This window comes from Hylobates moloch, unplaced genomic scaffold, assembly GCF_009828535.3.
Source record: "Hylobates moloch isolate HMO894 unplaced genomic scaffold, HMol_V3 SCAFFOLD_3, whole genome shotgun sequence".
Taxonomy (NCBI): Eukaryota; Metazoa; Chordata; class Mammalia; order Primates; family Hylobatidae; genus Hylobates; species Hylobates moloch.
Window position 1 is genome coordinate 124604587 of NW_026652278.1, and position 27604 is coordinate 124632190.

The window sequence follows — 27604 nt, forward strand, 5'->3', positions numbered from 1 at the left end:
CGGAAGGCAGTCAAGGAAGTAGTCTCTTCAGGATAGGATCAGGTTTTGTTAATATAAGAAATATAAGAAATGTTCATTGAAGAGACTTCATTAATCCTTAAAAAGCGGTTTTTAGAGACAAATAAAAATGCTATTCTACTTGTAACCAGACCATAAATTTTTCCTTAACATTTTTTCAATCATGGGTGTATACTAAATTTTGACAAGAGAAATATAACCTATCCAGAGTTTTAACACTTTATAATGAAAAAAAGACCCTATAATTTACTCACTTTGTTTTTCAAATTAAAATCAAATCTCATTTCAACTACTATATGAGAAAATACATTGAGAAAACAGGTTTGCATGGTAATGTTAAATTATAGCCCCAGATGACAAAAAAAATTGACTCCCATGGCTAATGGAGATGTTCAAAGGTAAAACAGAATCAGGCAGCCATGGCTGGGTGAGAGAACGGTCACATACTCTGTGTTCTTGGAAAGATTTTGTAAAGGTGCTACAGAAATTCCCTTTCGATAATCAAACCAAACCAGTCCCTGTAGTTGGTGCCAAGATATACTGTGGCTGGACTCCCTCTACCCAGGGCACCACTGAAACTGGTCATTTGAAAGAAACATCTGACAGAGACATCTGCTTTGGAGCTTGGAAACCACCCAATCAGAGCTTGACTATTTTGACCAATCAGAAGTAAACAAGTTTGAAACTTGTATTTGCATAAATTGTCCTCAGTGAAAACCTGGGTGAGAATTTTCTCTATTTAAGATAGCTGCTTTCTTTGTTCTTCAGAGAGCACATTTTCATTGTATTGAAGGCTGTGCTTTCCCAATCTGCAGATTTTGTTTTAATAGAAAATAAACTCTTCATTTTTCCTCCATAGAGTTCTTGGTCTTTTGTTAACGAAGTACCATGAGGTATAAAACATGTGACCAACCCAAGTCTGATGGTGATATAATTGACAGAATATGAACTAACACAGGTAAAGTGTACATCTTATCTCTGTGAACCACAAATAGAGCTGTCTCCTAATCAGAACTATGTTTCCCTGGCCTTTGAATCCTCACAAATTCTGTCAGGGGTTCCAATAGTAATCTCTACTCTTTGGGTATAAGTAAAAAGTATTACACTCAGCATGTTCCTGGGTATGCACTATAAGGTCGAGTGCATCAAAAATAATGTTTTTCCCCTTGTTACCCAGGGTTCAGCCTGCTGGGCGTATCCTATTGCTTAAAATATAAACAATTATTTATTATTATAGAATGAGGATATATTTATCTAGTGAGCTTTAACAAAATCAATGGCAGATGTGGAATATTCTATATATCTTGATTTTAGTTAAATAGGAAGAAATTTTAAAAAGTTATGAGTTTTTATTTTGTGATTTAATACAAGAAAATATAAATGTAAATTACGCTGATGATATTTGGATATAAAATACTTCTCCAAGTTTCTACTAATAATTTAACAATTTTAAAATTTGGCATATAATGTTAAACTTGATAAAACCTAAATTTTAAATATATGCATTTCTTTAAAAATGGAATCTTCAGAAGTTTGGAATTATTCTAATTTGCAAACAAATATTCTGACAAAAAATTATTTAATGCTGAAATGTTAATGATATATTTGTAGTCTAACAAATTGCAGATCATTATAAAGAAATGAATTTACTTAGCATATTTGTCCAAAATGCTTTTTACAAGCCTTAATATTTCTATAAATTTTAGAATTAGCATTACAAAGAAATTCTAGGAACAATACTCTGTTATGGTCACAGTTACTAAAAACAAACAAAAAACAAAACAATTCTAATTCAGAAAACTTTTGAGATTCTTCCATGTGCAAGACACTGTGAAAGATACTGGACTAACAAAGAATCAAAAGCATATACATTTTAGTTTTTGAATATTAGGAGTTTATATTCCAGCAAAGCAGACTATGTATAAGTAAACCATAAAATCATATTATGATAAAGGATATGATATAGATATATATTAATGAATAGCTAAGAGTGTGGATTGTGTGATAGAGGTACAGACATGCATTAGAGAACTGAGCTTAAAGCAAAAGTAGGAGTTAGTTACTGAAAAGCACAACTAGCAAAGTGGGAGCAGAGGAATAAAGATAAAAGAATATAAGTAAGAAAAGTTGATATAAAAAGATGTATCAGTTTCCTAGGGCTGTGATAACCAGGTACTAAAAACTGGACTGTTTAAAACAATAGGAATTTATTCTCTCAATTCTTGAGTCTAGAAGTCTTAAATCAAGGTATCAACACAGTTGGTTATTTCCTAGGGGTCTGAGGGAGAAACTGTCCCACATCTCGCTCTTGGATTCTAGTGACAGCCCAGGTAACCCTTGGCATTCCTTGGATTGTAGATTCAACACTCTAATCTCTGCCACCGTTTTCACGTGGCCTTATCTTTATGTCTCCATGTCTTCTTATAATGTCACCATTCACATTGGATTAGAGACTCATTCTACTCCAATATAAAAGACTTACCTTAAATAATTATATAGGTAACAACTCTATTTTCAAACCAGACAGCACTCTGAGGTCATGAGAGTTAGGACTTTAACCTATCTTTTTTGTGGGGACGTCATTCAGTAAATAACATAAGGGCTAACACATATTGAGCAGTAACTAAACAACGTGTGTACATTAAGGATTTTACCCCCAGTGTATGGGTATTATATTGCTATGTGGTAGTTAAATACTATAATCTTAATTTTACAGATGTAAATTTCCTGGTCACAGAGTTAAGCAACATTAAAGCAAATTTAAAAGCCTATATTTTAGCCACTATGTTTCCTGCCTCCCAAATAGTTAAATTTAGTTGGATCCATTCATGGCATATGTAAACAGAGAAGTTTGTAAAATAAAGAATGACATAAAAATAGGATGAAATTTGTACTTTACTTGGAGACTATCATAAGTTACATTTGTTTCTTATTCATAATCTGATCTATGTTTCATTTAAAAAAATACTGGTAAACATATGAGCCATAGTAGTTTCAGAAGATATTGAAAGAAAAAGGTATGTTAAAAGCTAGTTAAGTATTACCTAAGAGATCATGAATGCCTGTGATAGTGACAGGAGACAGACAAGCTCCTAGGCAAGCAGAGTCAGGAAACCCGATCCTCAAATCAAGGGCAGCTTAAAGCCTGAAATCCAAGCTGCCAGTTCCAGATAGGGTCCACAGCTGCGGTGAGAACTATCCCTGTCCTACACACTCTGTCTCAATTGGTTCCTTCTGAATGATGCCCTTTAACCAATCCAATGGTGCTTTTCCTAATACCACCCATGGACCAATCAGCAGGCACTTCCCCATTCTAAGCCCATAAAAACCCAAGGACTCAGCCTCACAGATGGCTAACCCGCTTTCAGGTCCCCTCTGGCAGCTGAGAGTTTTCCTTCTGTCGCTCAAAATTCTTTTCAGCCTTGTTTACTTTCTGGTGTCGACATATCTTATTCCTTTATTGCAGGACAAGAACTTGGAACTTGCTGAGTTGCGGATGGCAGGAGTAGAAGAGTTGTAACCTTCCCTCCTGCTCCCCGAACAATGAGAGAAGAAACCATTGGACGCCATTCCCTCGGGTTAGCCCAACTGCGAGAGCGAAAAAGTTGTGACGTCACTGGCTTACCCAGCGAGCTAGCTGTGGGAGGCGGGAGTAAAAGAGCTGTAACCTTCTCTCCCGCTCCAGGAACTACCCTCCTGCTTGACAAATTACAGGAGCGAAAAAGCCACATATCAGAGGAGACTTCAGGGTATGTTTATATCTGTATTATAGGATTTTTTTAAAGATTAAATGAAGTAGCATTTCTGAAATGTCTGGAACATAATGTTTGAAATAGAATAGAATATCAATAAACGGAGCTGCTCTCATTAGTTGAATTCATAGAGAAAACCAAGCGCACGCGCACACACACACACACACACACAGCCCTAAAGACTATAAGGTTCTTATAGAAATAACATTAAAAATGTTTTTTAAAAGTGAGGCCTTACCTCTGCCCGGCCACCGCCCTGTCTGGGAAGTGAGGAGCGCCTCTGCCCGGCCGCCCAACTGACTGGGAAGTGAGGAGCGCCTCTGCCTGGCCGCTGTGCAACCTTCCAAGTGTGAAGTAACAGCGTTGTGTGTGATCTTCTCTCTTCCCCAGGTTGGCACTTTCGACATTAAAGTTTACTTTTTAGTTAAAAGTTTAAAAAAAAAAAAGTGAGGCCTTAAATATATAAAGTATATCCTGTAGAATTTTTAAAACTAATAATTTTATATTATTATTGAATATATCTAACCTCTTAACCATTTTTCATTGGCAGAAAATTAAGCCTCACAGTCTTTCCAAACAACTTTGTGCACATATTAAGTAAAGGAGGAGGTACTGCTTACACCTAAAACCTAATCTCAGATGAATTATGGAGTGAATATAACTACTACTGAGCTAAACATTAAAAACAAATGTGTAAGATCTCATAAAGACAAATCATGCAATATTTCATTTACACATTATGTTTATTGTTTATGTGTGCATCTAATATCTGTTAATCTCAGCTTTACCACAATGTCTAAAATAAGAAGTAATTCTTTCATCATCTTGACCTTTTGGACAGTTTACCATAATCATACACAAAAGATTCAGTAAACTATTTAGGTTTTCAGAAAAAGTAGTCATAGAATACAAAGTGGCATTAACTATCCAAGACTATTTAACTTAACTAAATATATAAATAAATGTGTTCCTGATATGCCATTTCTAGACAAGTTCAAGCCCCATATGAATGAGACAGTAACAGTTTTGTTTTGATTTTTTAAAATTACTTTTTCCTGTAAAAGAGCCAGCTCCTTGGTTTTAAAGAAGAAATAATGGGAAAAGAAGGGTATTCTGAGAGTTCAACCTTCTCTTTCTTTTATTAATTGTTTTAACTTAGTCAAAGTACTTACTGCTTTGTAGCTACACTGACATGATTTTATGTTTCTTAAATCCTAATACAAGAGTTAGAAATTACTAGCATATTTCCTAAATATGTCTTTGGAAAATGGCATTATACATGTAGAAATCTTAAAAATAGTACTTCATTTGACAGCGTATCTGAGGAAAAATAAGCTTTAGTGGTTATCTTATTCCGTTTTGTCCTGCTACAACAGAATACCTGAGAGTCTAGGTAATTTATAATGAACAGAAACTTACTTATCATGGTTCTGGAGGCCAGGAAGACCAAGATCAAAGTGTGGCATTTGGTGAGAGCCTTCTTGCTGCATCTTTACACGTAGTGGAAGACAGAAAAGCAAAAGTGAAAAGGGGATCAAACTCATTCTTTTATAACAGCATTAATTCCACCCATAAAGCCAGAGCCCTCATGACTCAATCACCTCTGAAAAGTCTCATCTAATAATACTGTCACAATGTCAATTAAATTTCAACATGGGTTTTGGAGGGAACAAACATTCAAACCAAAGCAGTGGCTTTATGGAAGAAAATCCAGTATAGAAATTCAGGAACAATACTACTTATTCCACTCTCCCTTAAGCAAAATGCAGTGTAAATACTATTTAATTCATTGTGCTTACATGAAGACTAAATGTAATTGCCCAGTCGTCCATTGATTTACCCCTTACAGTTAAATCTGGTGATTTATATAGACCCATGCTATGGTTTATAGGAAAAGCTGAAAAAGAAAAATATGTAGTCTGCCCACCCAACATTTTTTCAACAACATCTCCTCAAAGGATGTAGCAAGAAATAATACAGTAAAGTCCATATTTCCATGGAGTAGGAAAAGACTTAACTAGAGTAATTATCAATATTGTTAGAAGAAAAGGTCAACATATATGATAAATCTCTAAAAGATGTTATTGTTTTCATATTAGACCCTATAGAACTTAAAACAAATGTAAAAAGATCTCTCAGATGTATAAGTAACTTAAAATCTAGATCAGAATATGATGCATTTATATATTACAATATATTAAATAATAAATTGGCCAGACATTAAAAAATAGTGAGCTAAATGCACACATTTCTAGTAGTAAGACATTTGAGAAAGGGATAGTTGGCAAGATGAAAAAGCAATAAACTTAAATCCAAACACATGACTCTTATTCCTACCTCTTATGTTAAGTAGTTCTATGTATTAATAAAGTTCCATACATTTAGGCTTTTTTTTTTCTTTTGAGACGAAGTCTCACTCTGTTGCCCAGGCTGTAGTGCAGTGGCACAATCTTAGTTCACTGCAATCTCTGCCTCCCGAGTTCAAGCAATTCCCCTGCCTCAGCCTCCTGAGTAGCTGGGATTACAGGTGTGCACCACCACACCCAGCTAATTTTTGTATTTTCAGTAGAGACAGGGTTTCACCATGTTGGTCAGGCTGGCCTCAAAATCCTGACCTCGTGATCCTCCCACCTCAGCCTCCCAAAGTGCTGGGATTACAGGCATGAGCCACCATTCCCAGCCCATATTTAGGCTTTTTTTTTTAAGACTTCTTTTACAATTGCAAAAGACAGAAGACAAGTTTAATTATATTATATGACACTTCCAGAAAAAGTGAAAAATACTACCATTGATAGCATACAGCTCATAGAAACCATCATACAACCACTTCATTTACTAGAATTGACAATTCATCTGATTATTTCTGATTTACCTAAATTAAAACTTTTTATGTTTATATGCAAGGCATATTCTGGGTTTAAGGTTGTAGGGTGAAAGTGTTACATATGTTATGCTTCATATTGTTTTAAGGCCTCCAAGCTAGTTTTAATGTTATTTTCATGAAGTTTATGCTATTGAATATTGAAAGAAGATGTTTAAATATTAGTTTAAATTGGGGTCTTTTGTATATTACACAGTATGCTTTCTTACAAATTTCAAAATTACCTTATGGATAGTATAATTGCATAGTATTTTAAGAGTATACATTGCAAATAGGTATTAAAATATGTTACTATTTTTGTAAATCTGTTTGATAATTTTTTGTTGTTTTGAAATAAAAATAAAATAATTATAAATAGCCTTACTTCTGTTTTTTATCTGTGGCACAAAATGTTTCAAAGTTCATTTATAAGTATAGCTGGCATTAATTCAACTTAACAAAAAGAGTCAACCTCACAATTGTTTGTGTAATCACTCCTATCAGGGAATTGAAGACTCCCTGGTATATATCCTTTGTATAATACTTATACCGCTCTGGGAACCAAGGTTTACAAATAAATTGAAGCATAATTTTATTTTTTAAAAATATATAATTTCATGAGAATATGTTAACTGTTTTTATACATTAATGTTCAGAGAAAATAATTTGAGTTTTATTTCCTAAAACTTCTAAGATTAAGAAAAATAATTTACAACTTTTTAAAAGAGGATCAGCTATAGGGAATGCATAATAAAATGATTCATCATTCATGGTACTTGATATTTTGTTTTCATTGGGTACATTAAATTTAGCATAAAGAGATCAAGCAAAAAAAATTATAAAGACTTTTTCAAACACCATTTGCCCCAGCAAGCGTTGGACTCTGTTGGTGACTCATAGTGGCTGTTAACAACAGGGTTAAGTACAGAAATTTTTCTGCTTAAAAAACTTAGTTGTGCTTATTGAGAAAAAAAAAAGTTCAGCAGTGATATATTAAAAAGGAATTTCAGCATTGTTCATTGTTATGGTTGTCTGTTGTCTTAGTCTGTTTTGTGCTGCTCTAACAGAACACCACAGACTGGGTAATTTATAATGAACAGAAATTTATTTCTCACAATTTTGGAGGCTTTGAAGTCCAAGATCAGAAGCCAGCATCTTGCAAGAGTCTTTTTGCTGTCACATAACATAGCAGAAGACACAATTTAGTAAAAGGACAAAGAGAGGGTGAGACAGAACAAGAAAACCAGGACAAAATTGTCTCTTTACAAGGAGCCTACTCCCACAATAACAAACCCATTCTCATTACATTGACATTAATTCATTCATGAGGGCAGAGCCCTTATGGCTTAATCACCTCCGAAAGTCCCATCTCTTAATTCTATTAAGTGGCAATTAAATTCCAACATGAGTTTGGGAGGGGACAAGCATTCAAATCATAGCATTTATCAAAACTAAAGCAAGCTATTAGGAAATAAAATTCTTCAGTTTTGAACTAAGGGTCATGAGAACCAATCTAAAAGACATATTTACTTTATAGTCATTAGGTCACTGGTTTTTGATACCGACTGTATATAAGAATAGTTTTTAAAATCCTAAAACCAAGGTCATATTTACATCTAACCAAATAAGAATCTCTGTTCATAGATACCTTGGTTTCAGCACTCTTCAAAAATATCTGAGATCATATTTATGTTCATCCAGACTGATAACCAATGATCTATAATGCCATCTTCTTTCTTAAAAAACAATCTTAGAGAGATCCTTGAGGCTGTGTGGTCAGCAAAATATCATGAATATTCTCTTCATTATAAATGATCAACTAGATTTATTCTTAATCAAAAGTGCCTAACAGTCAGTTGGAGGTACATACTACTGCATAGTAGTATCAAACATTTCATGAAATATAAGAGCTTTCAATTCAGCACAGAACCAGAAAAGACAAACTTCAGTTTGACATTGCTTAAGCCCACTTCCTGGATACTCAGAGGATATATTCTGGAAATTTGAGGATGCAGAGACATAAGTCATTGTCATTTGAGCTTGCCTCATTCAGGTTCCCAAAGCTGATAGTTAGATTTGAAATTACTTTGCTCTAGACATATCTCTAATTATCATACAAAGTTTCATAGAATTATAAAATAGTAATTTAAATTTTAAACATAATAATTATGGGTCAGATAGCTTTTGGGGACAGAAAGGGGAGCATAAAATTTGGAGGTTTCAACCCATCACAATTCCAGAAATATTTATTACAGAATTTCAAGCTGAAATTAACCAACAGCAACATATCTTCCATTAGTTTTGATATAGTAATTTGAGATAATCAAATTCAGATTTTTACTTAGTGTATAAACCTCTTTTGAAAATTTAATACAAGAAGCATTTATAACAAAATTGAAGTCCTTTAGCAAGATGCTTAAATGGAGTGCACTGTTAAGACAATGTTCATTCACTGAGACGGGAGACTTCATTTGATATGTACTTTGCCAATCACTTTGTAATGGCAAATATCATAATAGAGAATTTAACATGCATGAAAATATTCGACCAAAGAATGTTTATTACTTCTGTTAGTAGCAACATATCTTGAAAGGATAAAAATAAACTTCACTCAAATATCTTCATTATAAAATGCAATATTAATCCGGTGACCTATTAACTCTTTCATGGCTGTATTATGTGGGTTCAAAATATCTAAATTTTCAATTATCTTTTTAACTTAGCTTATTTTTTTCCTTTAACTATGAAGCTCTGTAAAATGTAGAGAAATCATATTTCTAAACTGAAATATACCAAAGTAAGCTAAAAGAATGGAATAATCATATAATAGAAGTTCTGGCTTCAGTGCTAACATGTTAAAGCAGCTAGGAAATTATCACTCCTGCCACCATAATTGCAACAACATAAATATGTAAAACCTGAAAATCAGTGACTTTTCTTGGAAACATTAGAGAACTGAGTGCATTATCCTGTTCTTGCATTGCTATAAAGAACTACTTGAGACTGGATAATTTATTAAACAAAAAATAGGCTTAATTGACTCCAGGTTCCAAAGGCTGTAAAGGAAGCATGCCTGGGGAGGCTTCAGGAAACTTACAATTATGGCAAAAGAGAAAGCAGGCATGTCCTACATGGCTGAAACAGGAGAAAGAGGGAGTGGGGAAGATGCCATACACTTTTAAACGACAAGATCTCATGAGAACTCACTCACAATCATGAGAAAAGCAATGGGGAAATCTGTCATCATGATCCAATCACCTCCCACCAGGCCCCTCATCCAACACTGAAGATTACAATTTGATATGAAATTTGGTCAAGGACACAAATCCAAATCATATCACTGAGACTGCAAGGCAAAAAGGCACTGGGAAATCTGGAGAGAGATATGGATCTACAGAGTCACAGGCTAGATTTGCTTACCTGGAACAGAAACCACTACAGCCAAAAACTGATAGGATACCTCATTGTAATTGTAACTAAATACTGGAGGCTGAGTATGGACTAGCATGAAAGAGAGGGAATCCTTGGAGATTAATTCATAAAGAAGTCAAAACATTTTTGGGGCGGTTTACCTCCAGGAACATCACCTCTCCTAAGTTCTCACAGGGAAAAGTTAAGAAAGATGCCTTCCTGGCTCTGACAAAGGTAGAGGAAATACAATTATTTCAAAATGACTTAAAAGTGTGTTCCATAACAAAGCTCTGTGCTACAGAGTAAAAGACTATACCAGAGCCATCTTGATTACATTTTACTGGGAAAAGTTTCAATCTAGAGAAGCACCATATAAAAATTAAATTGAAATGGATTTTATGTCTAAATGTAAGACCTAAAACTCAAAAATTATATAAGAAGGTGTTGCTAAAGGAGATTAACATTTGAGTCAGTGGACTGGGAGAGGCAGGCCTACCCTCAATCTGGGTGGGCATCATCTAATCAGCTTCCACTGCAGCTAGAATAAAGCAGGCAGAAGAACAGGGAAGGACTAGACTGTCTTCGTCTCCCGGCCTTCATCTTTCTCCTCTGCTGGATGCTTCCTCCCCTCCAAATCAGACTCCAAAGTCTTCAGTTTTGGGACTCATGGACTTACACTAGTGATCTGCCAGGGGCTCTTGGGCCTTCAGTCATAGACTGAAGTCTGCACTGTCAGCTTCCCTACTTTTGAGGTGTTGGGTCTTGAACCTGGCTTCCATGCTTCTCTGCTTGCAGATGGCCTATTGTGGGACTTCACCTTGTGATCACGTGAGTCAATACTCCTTGATAAACTTTCCTTCATAAATACATCTATCCTATTAGTTCTGTCCCTCTAGAGAACACTAACACAGTTGTATTTTATTTTCTATTATTTTGTGGAGGGTTATTGCATCCATATTAATACGAGATATGGTTCTGTAATATTTAATAATATTACTAGTAATATTATTACTATAAATTGTCAGGACAAATGTTTTCACCACTGAATTCTATCAAACATTTTAGGAAAGAATAATATCCATTTAATGTAGTGCTCTCATACAAGTAAAGAAGAGATCAGTGGAATGGAATAGAGTCTATAAGTAGATCTACATATAGGGTCCATTTATTTTAGATAAAAGTGCAAAGAAAATGCAAAGAGAAAAGGTTGATATTTTCAATACATTTTACTGGAAAAGTTTCAATCTAGAGGAATGCCATATAAAAATTAAATTGAAATGGATTTTATATCTAAATGTAAGACCTAAAACTCAAAAATTGTATCAGAAAACACTGGAGAAAATATTTATGAATTTGGGTTAAACCGGTATTTCTTTAATATGACATTAAAAGCATAATCCACACAAGAAAAAAGTTATAATTTACACTTTATAAAAACTCTAAATGTCTGTTAGGTCTATTTTACCTAATGTGCAGTTTAAATCCAATGTCTCTTGGTTAATTTTCTTTCTAGATGATCTGGCTAATACTAACAGCATGGTGTTGAAGTCTCCAACTGTTACTGTATTTGAATCTGTCTCTTCATTTACATCTCATAATATTTGCTTTATAAATGTCAGTACTCTGGTGTTGGGTGCACATATATTTTAAATTGTTATACCCTCTTGCTGAATTTATCCTTTTATCATTATATCATGATCTTTGCCTCCTTTTATTGTTTTTGATGTAAAGTCTATTTTACCATATATAAGTAGAGGTAACCCTGTTTGCTTTGCTTTCCGTTTGAATGGAATATCTTTTTTCTGTTCCCTCTCTTTACTTTCAGTCTCTTTGTGTCTTTACAGGTGATATGAGTTTCTTACAGTCTGAATTTAGTTGGGTTATGTTTTTTTTTTAATGCATTCATACAGCATACCTTTTCTTAAGTGAAAAAATTAATCCTTTTCCCTTTGAGGTTATTATTGATACTTAAGAGCTTGTTCTTACCATTTTATTAGTTGGCTTCTGGTTGTTTTCTGTATCCTTTGTTCTTTCTCTGTTATTGCTTGTTATTGTAGTCTGGTGGTTTTCTGAAATGATCTTATTTTAGTTTTGTCTATTCCTTGTTGGTGTGTTTGGTGTAACAGTGGGTTTTACACTTTTATGCATTTTCATGATGGTAGATATCACTCTTTAACTTTCAGGTGTAGAACTCCCTTAAGCATTTATTGTAAGGTCAGCCTAGTGTCGAGAAATTCCTTCAGCTTTTGCTTGTCTGAGAAAGACTTTATATCTCTTTCATTTATGAAGAATACCTTTAGGGGATATATTATCCTTGGCTGGCAATTTTCCTTTCAGCACTTTGAATATACCATCTCATTCTTTTCTGGCTTGTAAGGTTTCTGCTGAGAAATCCACTGTTAGTCTAATTGGTTTCCCTTATAACTAACCAAATGCATTTCTCTTGCTGTATTTAGAATTATGTCTTTGTCTTTGATTTTGACAATTTGACTATAATGTGCTATAGGAAAGACCTTTTTGCATTGTAGCTCTCGGGATCTCTGGGTTTCCTGTGTCTGGATGTCTAAATCTCTTTCTAGACTTGGAAAGTTTTCAATTCAAATATTTGGTCACATTATGGTGTTCATATGCCACTAAGGCTTTGCTAATTCTTTTTAATTCTGTTTTTCTTTTAATTGTCTGACTGGGTTATGACTGGGTTATTTCAAACGACCTGTCTTCAAGTTTTGAAATTCTTGCTTCTGTTGCTCTAATCTATTGTGAAGCTTTTGAATGTATTTTGTATTTCATTCAGTGAATTCTTCAGCTCCAGAATTTCTTTATTTTTTAGTGATATATTTTTGGTAAATTTCTCGTTTGTATCCTAAATTGTTTTTCTGATTTCCTTGCATTATTTTGGTGTTCTCTTGTATCTCACTGAGCTTCTTTAATATTATTTTGAATTTTTTGTGGGATTTCATAAATTTTTTCATTTAAATTTGTTGCTGGAAAATTGTTGTGTTCCTTTTTCATTTTTCTTGTGCCCTTATGTTGATTTCTGCACATGTGATGTAACAGTCCCTTCTTTTAATTTTTTGAATTTGCTTTTGTATGAAAGAACTTTTTCCAGAAGATGTATCTATGGTGTTGATGAGGTAGGGCACTTTGGCTTTGATTCTGGGTGCATGCAATAGTATAGTCTCCATATGATTGTAGTTGTAAACAAGGTCAGTGGTGCCTAAGTTTCTTCAGTGGCTTAGGGTGCAATTGGTAGTGGAGGCTGTGGTGAAGTTTTATTGAGAAGGGGGACACTGGGTGGGCCTGTCCTTAGGCCCCAGTGATGGTAGTGGTAAGCTGAGTGTTCTTGACTTTGGGCACCAGGGTGGTATATGCTGGCACCAATGTTAGCATCCAGGTGGGCCACTTCTTGGGCCTCCATGCAACTTGTGTGTGTACTGGTAGTAGCAATTGTGGGTTGAGCCAGTGAGGGAGTCCTTGGGGCCCTGGACTATATGAGTGGTTTGAGTGATATCAGTAACAGTGGTGGGATTAATCTCTAAATCCAAAGCAGTTTACTCTGATGTTGGTGGTGGCTGTGACAGGCTTGATGGGCCAGTCCCCAGGACCACAGGTGGCACATCAAGATGGTTCCCCACTGTGGTGGTGGCAGTACATTGGGTGGGCCCAACTTCAGGCCTCTGGGCAGAGGGCTCGGGTACCTACTGTGGTAGATGGGTGGGATGGTTCCCAGACCCCAAAACATCATGCTCAGGCACTGGAGGGGCAGAGCTAGGTTGGGAAAACCTGCTCTCAGGACCCTTTGTGGTGCTTTAAGGCACTGGCTGTGGTAAGCAGGAGTGGAGTAATCCCCAGGCCCAAGGCAGTGGATTGGGGCATCAGTGGCCACACTACAGCCTTGCTACTAGGGAAGGTAGGGTTGCTTGCAGTGGTAGCAGCCATATGCAGGTGGCTGGGGAGTACAATTTAGTTGCACTTCAGCCCTGACTTTTGCATCCATAGCTGCAGCTGCTGCAGGTGGGGAAATTTGATGTCAGTGCATATGGAAATGCATAGTGGCTTTACTGCTGGGGCAACAGGGTCTTTGCCAATGGCTCACCTTTATCCTTGACGGCAGCAGCCAGCTATGGTGTGTGGCTGTAGGCAGGGCACGTCAATAAGTCTCCAGAGATGTGGAGATGCAGGTTCTGTTATGCTCCAGAGTAGGATGCAGTCTGGTGGTGGCTGGGTTCTCAATATGTCATCTTGCTTTAGCTCCTTAGGGCTCAAGAGGTATGTGGGACCCAGCATGAGCTCCCTCTCTGAAGCAATGCCTTGCACAGTCTCTAAGCAGCTCCCTGTGTTAGTCTTTGAGTCCATGAGGATCTAGAGTATTTTTCACCATTAGGATGCAGGAGTCTGCAGTGGGGATGTGAACCTCTGAAGTTCAGTCACTTACCCTTTCTCCTTCCCCACAGAGACCCCCTGCTGATCCCAGTTGAGGAGGCTACCTCACTCACCTCTCCTTCCTTGCTTTATGTTCTTCCTATCACTTGACTATTTTTTATTCAAGTTGTCTCTCTCAGATGACCTATCCAAAGTGTGATTATCTCATTACTATTTTGATTCTGCTTTTTGGCAGAGACAAATACCAAATGCCTCTAGTCAGCCATCCTGAAGTCCTTCTGGACTGAACCCTGGATGCACACAAAAACACACTCTCAAGATTATGCTAAATGGAAGAAGTCAAATAAACAATATAAGCATACTATATGTTTTCATTTACATAAAATTTTAGAAAAGAACAAACTAATCACTGTGACTGAAAGCAGATAAGTAGGTGCCTTTGGATGGGACAAAGGGTTAGGGAAGGACAGAAGAAAAGTACTCCAAAGGGGCATAAAGGAATTTAGGGGCTGACAATACACTTATAATCTTAAGAGTGGTTTGGATTTCACAAGTGTATAGATATTTCAAAACCTGTCAAATTCTACACTTTAAATACGTACAATTTATTGTGAGTCAATTATACTACCACAGAGCTTTACAAAATATCTTGATGGCATTTTCTTTTACCTATAAATCTAATTTTCTTATCCTCTTCCTAAGATTTATATCTTTGAAGAACCGGTCTTTTCTTTCTGTATTTCTTTCCTCACCTTGTGTTGAACCTTAATTCATGCCAATCTGGCTTCGGCCCCTAACTTCTGTCAAAATGTTTGCACTAGAATAACCAAGGTTCTCTACATTACTTAATCCAAATCACTTTTTCCTCTCTTGTCTCAATTAACTCCTCAAGAGCATATAACATTGTTAACCATTTTCTTTCTGCTTCAAACACTTTCTGTTTTGCTGCTACAAAACCATTTTCTTCCAATATTTTTGCTACTCTCATTCTCCAATGTTGGCTGAATCTTCTTAACTTGTTCAGTAAACTTTGGTGTTCCCAGGAATCAGAAGTAGCCCACTGTTTTCTGCTCTATAATCTACACCCTCATTTATTTTAGTTAGCTTCCTTATATTCCAAATTATTCCAAAATACTTTTTCACGGCCTAGCACTCTCCCCTGAATTCTAGTCTCATTTATTCAATATGTCATATGGTATCACCACTCAGATACATAAAGATATCTTAAACTTATTAATCATTTAATTTATCCCCTTCATTCTCTACAATGTAGCCAATAGGAAGTTTTAAAAATGCAAATCTCATTTGCTACCCACTTCTGAAAATACATCAATGGTTTCCCAATGATTAGCTCAGATTAAAATGTAAGTATTTAGCATGATCTAAAACATAATCTTGCCATTGCCTGCAGTAACTCATTTTCTATGCCCTGCCCTTTATTCTTTGGATTCTGGCTGTACAATACTGTCCTTATTTGAATTACTAGACATTGCTTTCTCTCAAACAAGGCCTTTAATATGCTTTTCTTACCAGCTGGAACTCATCCCAAGTACTGCCTGCATTTTATGTTTTTAAACTCTCCTCCTCAGATCTCAGCTCAAATAAAAATTTTCGTTATGGAAGGCTTTTCTGATTTTCTGTTATCTGACCTAGAAGTAACTTGTTTCTTTTTCTCTTGGCACTTTTAACATGTTTTGATTATAAATTGATGTGATTATAATTTTTGATCATAATTTGATTAGTGGCTGTATTTTGCCACTAATCTATAAAACCAATAAGGCCACAATGATGGTTGTGTTGTCCATTTCTCTTTCCTCACTGCTCTCAATGGTGCCTGACAGAAGGCAAATGAATTAAAAAAATGGGTATTGTGTGAGCTATATCAAAGTTAACCCTTTTAAAAACTGATTTAAGACACTTAATAGTATATTCTAAATAGCACAGGCTTGCAGCCAGAAAGTCATAGGATCAAATTTAGTCTCCACCACATCTTTGATGTGCGATTTTAAACGATTTATTCCACTCTCTGATGGTAACTTTTCTCTCTTTATTATGGGTGTAATATTAGCTCTCCTTTGAAGTGTTTATGTATATTAAGTTCAATGATGAATACATAACTCCCAGTAGAGAGCCTCCAGAACCTCATGATCAGTTTTAACATTCAGTAATATATTTTAAAAGGAAGTTGCAGGCAATCATTTAGTTATTTAATAAATTTCAGGAAAGAGCAAAATAAAAAATTGGTTGTGCTTTGATATAACATACGTTCAGAGACAATATTTAGCTTAACAAGTTGAATTCAGTAAGCCCAGTTTAGAAAATGGTCAGCTCATATTGCACCAGCATGCTTGTTCATATGGTTTGAATCTATGTTCAAATATAAAAAAAATTGATATGGTTTGGATCTGTGTCCAATACAGAATATTGGTACTGAGAAGTGAGGCATTGCTATAAAGATACCCGAAAATGTGGAAGCAACTTTGGAACTGGGTAACAGGCAGAGGTTGGAACAGCTTGGAGGGCTCAGAATAAGACAGGAACATGAGAGAAGGCTTGGAACTTCCTAGATACATGTTAAATTGCTGTGACTGAAAAGCTGATAGTAATATGGACAGTGAAGGTCAGCGTGAGGAGGTCTCATATACTGATGGGAAACTTATTAAGAACTGGAGAAAATGTCACCTTTTTTATGTATTAGCAAAGAAATTGAAGGCATTATGTCCTTGCCCTCAAGATGTGTGAAACTTCGAACATGAGAAAGATGATTTACGGTATCTGGTAGAAGAAATTTCTAGGAAGCAAAAGTGTTCAAGATGTAGCCTGGCTGCTTCTAACAGGATATGCTCATTTAAATGAGCAAAGACTTGACCTGAACCTGGAATTTATATTTAAAGGGAAAGCAGAACATAAATGTTTGAAAAATGTGTAGCCTGGCCAGGTGGAAGAAAAGAAAAATCCATTTGCAGGGGAGTAATTCAAGCAGGCTGCAGAAATTTGCACAACTGAAAGGAAGGCAATTTCTAACAGTGAAGACAATGGGGAAATGGCCTTGAAGGCATTTCAGAGAACTTTGTGGCAGCCCCTCCCATCACAGACCTGGAGGCCTAGGAGAGAAGAATAGTTTCATAGTCCAGGCCCAGTGCTCTGCTGCCCTGCTCACCCTCACGACACTGTTCCCTGCATCCCAGCCACTCCAGCTCCAGCACGGCTAAAAGGGCTCCAGATACTACTCAGACCATTGCTTCAAAGACTGCAAGCCATGAGCCTTGGCAGTTTCCATGTGGTGGTCAGCCTGAAGGCACACAGGGTACAAGAGTTGAGGTTTTAGAGCCTCTGCCTAAATTTCAGAGGATGTATAGAAATGCTTGGATGTTCAGGCAGAAGCCTGCCTGGGGAGGAATCATCATGGAGAAACTTTACTAGGGCAGTGCAGAAGGGAAATGTAGGGTTGGAGCCCCCACATAGAGTCTCCACTGGGGCACTGCCTAGTGGAGCTGTGAGAAAAGGCCACCATCCTCCAGACCCCAGAAAGTTAGATCCCCTAACAGCCTGCATGGTGCACCTGGAAAATCTGCAGGCACTCAACGCAAGTCTGTGAAGGTAGCCATGATGGCTGAACCCTGCAAAGCCTCAGAGGTGGAGCTGCCCAAGTCCTTAGGAGCCCACCACTTGCATCAGTGTGCCCTGGATGTAAGAAAAGGAGTCAAAAGAGATTATTTTGGAGCTTTAAGATTTAATGACTGCCCTGCTGGGTTTCAGGCTTGTGTGGGGCCTGCAGCCCCTTTGTTTTGACCAATTTCTTTCTTTTGAGGCAGAAGTATTTATTCAATGCCTGTACCTTCATTTTGTCTTGAAAGTATCTAACTCACTTTTAACTTTACTAGCTCATAGACAAAATGGACTTTCCTGGTCTCAGTTGAGACTTTAGGCTTTTGACTTAACGCTGGAATACATTAAGACTTTGAGGGATTGTTGTGAGAAGAAAATGAGATTTGGGAGGGGTCATGGGTGGAATAATATGGTTTGGATCTGTGACCTTACTCAAATCTCATGTCCAATTGTAAACCCCAAAGTTGGAGGTGGGGCCTGATGGGAACTGATTGAATCATGGGAGCAGTTTCTCATAGTTTAACACCATTCCCCTTGGTGTTATCCTCACAAATAGTGAGATCTCATGACATCTGGTTGTTTAGAAGTGTGTGGCACCTCCCTGCTCTCTCTTGTCCTCCTGCTTCAGCCATGTGAAGTGTTCAGTTCCCCATTGCCTTCTGCCATGATTATAAGTTTCTGGAGACCTCCCCAAAAGCCATGCAGATGCCAGTATCATGCTTTCCATACAGCCTGCAGAACCATCAGCCAACTATACCTCTTTTCTATATAAATTACCCAGTTGCAGGTATTTATAGCAATGCAAAAATGGACTAATACACGTGCTTAACATTTATTTTATTATTTTAAGCTCTACTTACTACCACTTTCATTCTCCAAGCTTTTATTTTCAATAATACTCAGATCAAAAGTGTATTTTTTCCCATACTGGTTAGAGTTATATAGCTATTTAAATCTATTATATCACATTATTTACAATCAAAATAATTTCATTACCTCCCAGTATTATTGGCATACTTTTGGTGGTTTATTAGCAATATTATGAAATAATATGATTAAAGTCATAAAGAAATATGTGAATTAGCCCTACTTTTGTTAATTGTGCAATTACTAAATAATTCATAAAGGCACGCATATTTTCAGTCATTATTCATGGTGTTTTCATGGATACAATGTGTGAAACCAAATGTGTCATCTCTTTCTTCTTTATGGAAAAATAATATGTCTATCATTTTCTTGACATTGGCATGAGTGAAAGTTCTGTGAAACTTTTTGCCAAAGAAGACCAAAAATATAATATAAAAATAGCACAAAACCCAGAAATAAATGGTTTAATATAAATAACATTTCCAGATTAGATAGACAATACTAAACTTTAAGAACATAATGATGAAAATAATGTTTTAAAATAGCTCTAGTTTTCCAGCAACAAAAGTTTCATTTTGTAGGCCAACGAAGTATGCCAATAAACATATAGTTACAAAAAGGTTAGTTAATGCAATGGTGTTAGGTACCTTTCATGCTTCTGATTCAAGGATATATAAAAAAAAAGTTAATAATTATATCTCTAAGGAAATTTTAACATCATTATGCTAACATGTACATACGAAATGAATTTTTTATTGAAATCAACATGACCTACAATGCAGTAAATCAGAAGCATAGCAAATTAAAATGTCCACACCTCCACAAAAGAGGTTGTATTAGTCTGTTCTCACATTCCTATAAATAACTACTTGAGACTGAGTAATTTGTAAGGAAAAGAGGTTTAATTGACTCACAGTTCTGCAGGCTGTACAGGAAGCATGGCTGGGAAGGCCTCAGGAAAGTTACAATCATGGTAGAAGGCAAAGGGGAAGCAGAAACATCTTATGTGGCTGGAGAAGAAGAAGGAGAAAGAGAGAGATAAGGAGGAAGTTCTACATACTTTAAAACAACCAGATCTCATGAGAACTCACTCAGTATTAGGAGAACAGCAAGGGGGAAGTCTGTCCCCATGATTTAATCACCTCCAACCAGGCCCCTCCTCCAACACTGAAGATTAGAATTCAACATGAGATTTGGGTGGGGACACAGAGCCAAACCATATTATTCTGTCCCTGGCCTCTCTCAAATCTCATGTTCTTCTCATATTTCAAAACACAATCATGCCTACACAACAGTCTGCCAAAGTCTTAACTCATTCAAGCATTAACTGAAAATAACAGGTCCAAAGTCTTATCTGAGACAAGGTGAGTCCCTTCCACCTATGAACTTGTAAAATTTAAAAAAAAACAAAAAAAACAAAAAAAAACAAGTTAATTACTTCCAAGATACAATGGAAGTACAGGCATTGGGTAAATGCTCCCATTACAAAAGGGAGAAATTGGCCAAAAGAAAGGGGCTACAGGTCCCATGCAAGTCTGAAACCCAGCAGGGCAGTCATTAAATCTCAAAGCTCCAAAATAATTTATTTTGACTCCATGTCTCACATCCAGGCCACACTAATGCAAGTGGTGGGCTCCCAAAGACTTGGACAGCTCCACTCCTGAGGATCTGCAGGGTACAGCCCCTCAGCTGCTTTCACAAACTGATGTTGAGTGCCTGCAGCTTTTCCAGGTGCATGGTGCAAGCTGTCTGTGGATCTACCATCCAGGGGGCTGAAAGATGGTGGCCCTCTTCTCGCAATTCTACTAGGCATTGCCCCAGTGGAGATTCTGTGTGGGGGCTCCAACCCCACATTTCCCCTCTACACTGTCCTAGTACAGGTTCTCCATGAAGGCTCTGTCTCTACAGCAGACTTTTGCCTGGACATCCAGGCATTTCCATACATCCTCTGAAATCTAGGCAGAGGCTTCCAAACTCTCTCAACTCTCCCTTGGCACACTTGCAGGCTTAACAACATGTGGAACCTGCCAAGGCTATGGCTTGCACCCTCTGGAGCTCAACCTGAGGCATATCTTGGGCCATTTTAGCCAAGGCTAGAGCTGGAGAATCTGGAATGCAGGGAGCAGCATTCCATAGTTATGCAGGGCAGTGAGGTCCTGGGCCTGGCCCACAAAACCATTCTTCCCTCCTAGGCCTCCAGGCCTGTGATAGGAGGGGCTGCTGTGAAGGTCTTTCAAATGCCTTCTAGGGCTTTTACACATTGTCTTGGCTATTAATATTTGGCTCCTCTCTACTTATGCAAATGTTTGCAACTGGCTCAGATTTCTCCCTAGAAAATGGGTTTTTCTTTTCTCCCACCTGGCCAGGCTGCAAATGTTTCAACTTTTATCCTCTGCTTCCCTTTTAAATATAAGTTCCAGTTTCAGATCATCTCTTTGCTCACTCATATGAGTGTATGTGGTTCAAAGCAGCCAGGCTACATATTGAATGCTTTGCTGCTTAGAAATTTCTTCTACCAGATACTCTAAATCATCTCTCTCAAGTCCAAAGTTCCACAGATACCAAGAGCAGGGGCACAATGCCTCCAGTCTCTTTGCTAAAGCATAACAAGAGTTATCTTTGCTCTAGTTCCCAATAAGTCCCTCAACTCCATCTGAGACCCCCTCAGCCTAGACTTAATTGTCCATATCACTATCAGCATTTTGGTCACAACCATTCAACAAGACTCTATGAAGTTCTAAACTTTCTCTCACTTTCTTATCTTCTTCTGAGTCCTCCAAACTCTTCCAGTCTCTGACCATTACCCAGTTACAAAGCTGCTTCCACATTTGCAGCTATCTCTATAGCAATGCCCCAATTCTCAGCACTAATTCTCTGTATTAGTCCGTTATTACATTGCTATAAAGAACTACCTGAGGCTGGATAATTTATAAAGAAAATAGGTTTAATTGACTCACAGTCCCACAATCTGTACAGGAAGCATGGCTGTGGTGGCCTCAGGAGACTTATAATGATGGTGGAAGGCAAAGGGGAAGCAGGCACATCTTACATGGCAAGAGAAGAAGAAAGAGAGAGATAAGAAGGAAGTGCTATACACTTTTAAACAACCAGATCTCCTGAGAACTCACTCAGTATCAGGAGAACAGCAAAGGGGAAGTCTGTCCCCATGATTCAATCACCTCCCACCAGGCCCCTCCTCCAACACTGTGGATTAAAATTTGACATGAAATTTTGGACAAACACAGAGCCAGTCCATATTAGAGGTGGTTTAATACCTTTCCCTTTGACTTTGGACTGGAGCCACAACTTTCTTGGACCACTGGAACACAACAGAAATGACATTATACAACTTATTAGGTTGAGCCATTAGAGATTTGCCATTTTTGCTTTAACTTGTTTAGAAAGTTCCTTCTTGGAACTCACTCATCATGCGAAGAGAATGTAGGAAAGTTATATGGAGGACATCCAAAGTGCTCCTATTGACTGCCCCAGCTAAGCGTTCAGTCAACAGCTGGTGCCAACTACCAGCCATGTTATGTGAGCCATCTTATGTGTTCCTGTCTTTGAAACTCCTACTGACTATAGCCCCAGGAAGCAATAGGTGAAGCAGAAGGCCCACTCAATTCAGTCCAGTCAACTCCCCTAAAAATAAGATATACTAAATGTGATTGTTCTTTAGAACCACTAAATTGTAAAATGGGTTGCTATACAAAAGCAGAAACTGAAACAGAAGACAAAGGTTCAACTCTGATTTTAAATGAATAGTGACTTTGGAGTCAGACTGCGTTTGATCCTTGAACTGGCAGGTGTTGTATGACCTTGGCCAATTCACAATTCATTCCATTTCTCTGAGTCTCAGTTTCAACAGAAATCACTTCATAGGATTGTTGTGAGAAGTGAAAAGAAGAGTTCCTGAAAAGTACTTACACGGTGACTGGAACTTAATAAAAGTTCTGTAAATGTTGGCTGTTGCCGTGTTGTTGCTATTGATGTTGATGGTAACTTTGTCTGTAGAAAATATTATATATGAAGTTTCACTCTGCTGAGGACTTCTGGTGTTAAGCAGGGAATGGAGAAATAAAAAAGCATAGGATTAGAAGAAGGGCTTATGTCCAGAAACATATTTCAAAGGGTATCTTTTAAATAAAAGCAATATTTTTGCATGTAAAGGCAATTTAGAAATTGAGTCTATAAAGCTATGATTTATTTTTCATAAATCGAATTTTTAGAAAAAGTATATTATACCATGCCTCCTTTTCCAGAAATATGCAAATACATGCATTTATTATGATATTGTTATGAAGTCTGAATACCTATAGGTAGTTGACTATCTACAGTTTGGAATAATAATAGAATTGGCATTACTACTTTCTTAATGAAAAGAGTTGTTTTGGTTATTTAACATAAAATTGAAGTTATTCCAGAAATATGTTGTAAATCATAGAAGTCATACACATGTCGCAATAATATTTCCTGATATGCCCCATTGCATTCTTCATCTCTCTGATTAAATTTTACTTTCTGACAAGAACTTCCATTTGAACTGGATAGTCATAAAACCTTTTCCTTTCTTATTTATATTTTAAAAGTTTCCCAGTGGTATTCTCTAGTTAGTTCTAAATTTTGACACCACATTCAGAATGGCTTTTCTTTGTCCTTAAGGGAAAATTGATATTGGATTGATACTAATAGCTAGTATCTATTTGTGTATCCAAACAAGTATATGTTTGACCAACTGCATATTGTAAACCACTAATTTCACTTGCAATGAGTCAAACTCCTAATTTCCTCCACATCAACCCTTTATAGCTCAGCAGGACATGTCTCTTCTCTCAAGACCATTACAGATTTAACTTATCCAGTAAGGAAGGGCAGTCATTCTGATACATGATTATGAAAAATTATGCTACTGCTTCCTACTGATCTGTCCACAAAACCACATGGGCATCTCCCTCAGTGTTATTTCCTTAAAGCTCTCCTATGCTTGACTAGTTTCTATAGAGTTCATGATATTAATATAAACTTAGCACAGTTCCAACATATCATAATAAAGGCAAAAGAAAGCAAATTAAGCAAACCTAAATCTCATTTATAAACATGACTAAAGAGAACACACATATTAAAATTTATCCAGCAGTTCCTAAAGACACTATCTTATTTAGTGTAGATTAAAGGTAGCTAAAACACTCAAGCTCAGTCAGCCCAGTTTGTTCAGTTCTTTCTCTTAGAATTGACCTACTCAGAAGCCTTTTGATCAATTTAAAAGCTGCCTTCAAATTCCTATTTTCCTAATTACATGAATCAACAGAAAAAAAAATGACAGTAAACATCTCAGAATTTGCTGCAGTATTTTTTAAACATTAAACAGGAAATCCTCACAACATCAGAAATATAAGAAAATTCACTTTAATGATAAGGATACAAAGAGATAATTGGCCAGTGCCAGCTATCAGATTAATAATTAATGACTAAAATAAAGTGTATGCTTTTAGATTCTCAATCACTAGACTTGTGTTTATGCATCTTAACATTATTTTTTAAATCTTAAATGGCATATATGAGTTATATCATTTGGAAAGTATTATGAGGATACTGGAAGAGAATTTCTTCAGTTTGTCCAGGCTGTGATGGAAGCAGAACTCACAAATCAATCCTACTGGTAATTTCACAGTGAATATCTTTACAATAATATAATTCTTTCCATGCAAGACAGAATCACAGTAAGTGTAACTTAGATGTCAGACCAAAGCCACAGCCTCACGGAGAATAAATAATTCTGATTGCATTTCCAGGCTTCCTTGTTCAGTAGAGACTCAACCAAGGACTACATGAGCTAAGTTGTCCATCAACAGTTAGGTGTCATAAGATTTACCTACCATAAAGATAGGCGTGACCAGTGATGAGCTTCAGGACATGCTACCCCAAAATATGACACTTTGGTATATTCAGTATTTTAAGTGGAAGGAATTTGAGAAATCGAATGTGAAAAGGTCTCTGTGACTTGCTCCCACCTTTCTTCCCTGAAGGTCATAAAACCTAGGAAGGCTTTTGTAACTTTCCCCTGAGGCAGGTCGTAAGATTCTCAAGTTAGAGATACCCTCTTTATATCCAGAGGAAACAAGTATCATTATCTCTGGAGAAAGAGGGACACAGAAACCTAAATGAACAAGCCTTGCTAAATTTCCTCCAGTTTCTTACCTTTAGCTCATACCCACTTTGTCCCCTGATACTTCTCCATGACAATCTAGTTTTCATCAAACAGTCTAAAAAAGCCACCTAGGTTTAACTGTTTATTCAGTCTTCAGTTCTTTATGAAGGACACGGTGTCACATAAAATTTATATTAAGTAAATTTGTACGCTTTCCTTTTGTTAATCTGTATTTTCTTAAAGGGGCCTCATTCAATGAACCTAAGATGGGTAGAAGGAAAAGATACATTCCCTCCCCTACACCAGCAACACATTAATACCAAGTGGAAGTAGCATATAAACAATAGAAACCTAGAATGTCCTGCAGGCACAGCTAAATTGCATGAGGAACTGGCTCACATTCTCAGTTGTATCTATTCTGGCTGCATTGCAGCCTCTCAAATCACACCTATGGCTCCAAATTCAAACACAGCTTAAGGATGGTGTCACATGTTGATACCATCCAGATACAAACAGCAATCTCATCATATTTAGGTGGCATTAAAGGACAGTGGAGAAGGAAATGTTTTCCAGTAGGCAGAATTTCAAACAATACATTTGGTTGTCCATTTTACCTGAAGGAGAGATGACCTGAGACATAGATGGAAGGAGGAAAGATGAGACATAGATTGAAGGAGGAAAGATGGTCCTCTTTCCCTGTCCTTGGTAGGTAGAGATTGGGAAATTGGCCTATAAATGACCACTAAGATTCTTCTCGCCGAGGCTTTGAAATGTGAAATATGAGAAAGCTATGCAAAGATACAAAGTCCAGCCAGAAATTATTTGTGCCACCTGTGCTAGAGTCAAGTATAACGAGGACAGCAGCAGCAGCAGCAATGAGAATCAGCTGAAGATAGAACCAGTGGTAGCATTCCAACTAGGCAATTTCTCTGGGTTGTTCTGCTCACATTGGTCCTTGTCCAAGTCTTGTTTTACAGAGTACTCTTAAATTTCATGATCTTGCAGAATCTTTTCTAAAAATTATTATTTTATTCAAAACAATCAGAGTTAATGTTTTGAAATTAAGATGTATGGTGCATTGTCTTTTGCCTCTGTGTATAAATAATACAAAAACTGTTTAATTCACCAAGTCACAGATTCTTTAAGTGAACATTAGTTTTTCCTATGCCCATATGTGCACTTCTTTGTAAAATCCAGTTTTAGCATGATTCCTGAAAACTTATTTTAGCAAGAACCCCCAACTCTTGGTATCTTATCACCCTAGGCATCTGATCTGTGTCCTTATCCTCCACCATCCTCCAGGTAATGTCTGATCATTGTGGCCTATGTCCAACAAGAATCATATTAGGTAAGTTTAGCTAGATTTTCCTCTTACCCAAAATGTTTCCTTTTGGTAGTTTTCCATCCACCAACAACAACCTAACTACTTGGCTTGAAATTTCCATCTGGTCATGCTATATTTGGAATTGAGCCCAACCTCCCTCTACTCCTGATAAATCCCATTGCAATGGTCCCTATATCTATGGCAATAGTCCTCCCTCCTCACAGACACATCTTGAATAATGTCTGCCTTATCATCTTTAAAAAGCATAATAATTTTATTTTAACACTAGAAATATGTTTTATGAGTTTAATGCTGTCTATTAAAAAAAGAAAAATATCTTTACTTCTAATGTATGAATATCTATGTACAGAGATTTGTGTTTCAGAGCTAAATTGACATTCTATGATTACATTTTATGCATAAGATAGCCACAACAGTTAATAACAAATTTATATATATTGAAATGCACTAAAATATTATTTGCATGTTTTTGCTTATAATGTGAAAAAAATTGAAAGTGATTAGAAAATTTCTAAAATGTTGAAAGAATCACATACTAATTGGTACTTGGTAGCTGAGATTGATATTTTTTTTCCTGAGAGGAAATATGAAGATTTTTCAGAACATTATTGCACTTGAAATAGAATGCAAATTAAAATTTAATCCATACATTTTAATTGGTTTTAACACAAGAAGTAGTCTAAGTATACTAATGTGGCAGGACTGTGAAATAATCAGTAAGCAATAAAATAAATTTTAAAAATGCATAATTGGAAAGCAATAATAAATAATGTTTACTTTGTTTTGAATAATCTATGAACTATAATTACTGCTTCTGTTTATTCATGTCTGGCTCAAAAACATAAATCAACTTAAGGCCAAGTAGGCTTCTTTCTTTTTCTTTTGATCTTTTGGGGATTTTTTTATATTTTTTGTTTTTGAATTTTTGCAGGGGGCAGAATTTCTGCTTTACTCTTAAGCTGGAAGAAGACCCTACTAAACCCACAAATGAAAAACATAATTTAAAACTTAAGTGCATCATTTGCCATTTGAATTATTATAATTAAGCATGTTAAATAGTCCATTGCTTCAATGTCTGTGTTTTTCTGTGTTCAGAGTACTCAAATATGAATACTGAAGATATTTTTTACCGTAAAGACAGTAAAGAAAGTATCATCAAATGGAGCAAGTGACTGAAAGGAACTGTGGTCACTACAAATGTCAATGAAGCC

At 36.5% G+C, this 27604-nt stretch overlaps 2 long non-coding RNA genes across 2 annotated transcripts; one reads left to right on the plus strand and one right to left on the minus strand.

The window, feature by feature from the left end:
- Positions 1–3656: 3656 nt before the first annotated feature.
- On the plus strand, positions 3657–27604 carry LOC131382971 (uncharacterized). The gene is made up of 3 exons (XR_009212608.1): positions 3657–3767; positions 26351–26396; positions 27489–27604. It is a non-coding gene; the product is annotated as an uncharacterized LOC131382971 (long non-coding RNA).
- Positions 19842–23024, minus strand: LOC131382970 (uncharacterized). The gene is made up of 4 exons (XR_009212607.1): positions 22828–23024; positions 22176–22219; positions 21858–21944; positions 19842–19910 (listed from the first exon to the last, which is right to left on the minus strand). It is a non-coding gene; the product is annotated as an uncharacterized LOC131382970 (long non-coding RNA).